The sequence below is a fragment of the Orycteropus afer genome, unplaced genomic scaffold (assembly GCF_000298275.1).
Source record: "Orycteropus afer afer isolate SDZICR_OR568_19922 unplaced genomic scaffold, OryAfe1.0 scaffold00009, whole genome shotgun sequence".
In the NCBI taxonomy this organism is placed as follows: Eukaryota; Metazoa; Chordata; class Mammalia; order Tubulidentata; family Orycteropodidae; genus Orycteropus; species Orycteropus afer.
Window position 1 is genome coordinate 2,935,845 of NW_006921596.1, and position 2,602 is coordinate 2,938,446.

General features: G+C 31.4%; 1 non-coding gene across 1 annotated transcript; it reads left to right on the plus strand.

The window, feature by feature from the left end:
• The first annotated feature begins 2,073 nt into the window (after positions 1-2,073).
• LOC122150644 lies at positions 2,074-2,182 on the plus strand. Its single transcript, XR_006163786.1, has one exon. It is a non-coding gene; the product is annotated as a U6 spliceosomal RNA (small nuclear RNA).
• The last annotated feature ends 420 nt before the right edge of the window (positions 2,183-2,602 follow it).

A 2,602-nucleotide genomic window follows, 5' to 3' on the forward strand; every position in this document is an offset into this window, starting at 1 on the left:
CACATGCTGATAAGACATTAGAAGGCTCTGGCCATCTACACATCCCTATATACACACAAAGGAGTCATGGGAAAGTTTGAATGAAAGTGAAAATAAAAGCCAGGATCTACAAGGGCATGGATTTTGAATGCATTCCCCAAACCATACACACACACACAATGACAAAGAAGCCTTAATGACTCAAGATGTATATAATCTCTCTAAAATTTCTGACCAATTATTCGTTGTCCATTAAGACAATCTGACCCAAGGGTAACCCCTAAGAAGTCAGAGATAAATATAAAAACAAGAAAGCAAAACAAAACTGAACAGAGACATGAGAGGCCACATACTATAGATTATCTAAACAGACTCCACAAAATTAATGTAGGTAAGTCACTAAATAAACTAAAACATATATATATATATATATATAAAAGTAACAATTACTGTAGAGGAAGTTCAGAATCCAGAGTTACGATACACTATTTAAACTGTCCAATTTTCAACTGAAAAAATTATGAGAGGGAAAGAAAAATAGGAAAGCATAATAGCTCATACACGGGGGGCAATGAAGTCAACAGAAAACGTTTTGGAGGAGTCCCAAATGTTGGATTCAGCAGACAAAAACTTCAAGACAGTTATAAATACTAAATACACTAAAGAACTAAAGGAAATAATATTTAAATAAAGTATGAGAACAATAACTAACCAAATAAAGAACATCAATAAAAACACTGAAATCACAAAAAGAATCAAATAAAAATTCTAAAGGTGAAAAGTACAGTAAGCGAAATGAAAAATTCATAAGAGGGGCTCAAGAGCAGACTTCAATTAGCAGAAGAACGAACCAAGGAATACAAAGATGAATCAATTAGAAACTATGGAATATGGAGAACAGAAAGAAAAAAAGAATGAAGAAGAATGAGCAGATATCAGAAACTTGTGGTATACCACCAATAATATTAACATATGCATAGTGGGAGTCCCAGAAGAGAAGGAGAGTGAGAGGCATAAAAATTTTTGAAGAAATAATAGCTACAAAATTTCCAAATGTGATGAGAAATACTAATAATCAAATTAAAGTAGGATAAACATTAAGGGACCCACACCTAGACATATTAAAATCTTGAAATCAGCAAGAGAAAAATGACTCATCATGTACAGTTGAATCACAATAAAAACAAACAGCTGACTTAACATAAGAAACAATGAAATCTAGAAGAAAGTGGTATAATATATTCTAACTACTGACAAAAAAATAACAAGAATTCTTTAGCCAGTAACACTATCCCTCAAAAAAGGCAAAATAATGTTACCAGAGAATTTTGTTCCTAATAAAACTGACAGGAGATGATGCTAGATGTTAACTTGGAATCCGCATGATGAAATAAAAGAGCACTGGTAAAAGTAATTACATTTTGTTGTTACTGTTAGACACCTTCAAGTGTAAGAGTATAAATTTATTTTTATAGTTATTTCTCTTAACTGATTTAAAAGACAACTGCACGGAAAAAATAATTATAACCCTGTATTGTATAGTGTAACAACAGCAGCACAATGGACAGGAGAAAGTGAAATTATACTTAAGTCAATTTTTATATTTTATTGGAATTCAGTATTACTATGATGTAGATTAAGGAGCTGTGGTGGTATAGTGGTTTAGGCATTTGACTGCTAGCCAAAAGGTTGGTGGTTTGAATGCATCAGCTGCTCCACGGAAGATGAGGCAGTTGCTTCCATAAAGATTTACAGTCCTGGAAACCCAATGGGGGGGTCACTGTGAGTCAGAATGACAGTGAGTTTTGATTGATGATGCAGATTGAAATCTTTAAGACACATATTGTAATCCCTAGAGCAATTGCTAAGAAATAAAAAATATAGTAAAAGAAAAATAAAGTAATTAAAACATACTAAAAAATACTTATTTAACTCAAAGAAGGCAATAAAGGTAGAAGAAAGGAAGAAAAAAGACAGAAGACACAAAAAACAACAAAATGGCAGATGTAAATGAACCATATTAATTCTTGTAAGAATTAATAACTACTTCAAATAAAATGTAGTGTCAAGAAAGATTTGTAAAAAATAGATTTAGTGCTAGTTTTGGCAGCACATATAATAAAAAAATTGGAATGATACAGAGAAGATTAGCATGCCCCTGTACAAGGATGACATGCAAATTTGTGAAGCATTCCATATTTCTGCACCCAAAGCACAATAAATAAATAAAAGATCATATTCTTTCATTTGTCTACAGCCAAAAAAAAAAAAAAAAACAGATTTAACTATGTGCTGTCTAAAAGGCACAAATGCTAAATTCAAAGACACAATTAAGTTGAAATTAAAAGGACAAGAAAAGGGAGATAATGCAAATATAACTACAGTAGAGCTAGAATGGCTATAACAATACTGAGCAAAATAGACCAAAAAATATTATTAGAGAATTAAAGGAATTTTAGATTAATAAAATATCAGGAAGATATAACAATGATATACATGTACACACCTAAAAACTGAGCCACAAAATGCACAGAACAAAAGCTAACATAACTGAAAGACACAGACATAGACAATTCAACAATAATAGTTTAATGCTTTAATACCCAACTCCAACTCTCAATAA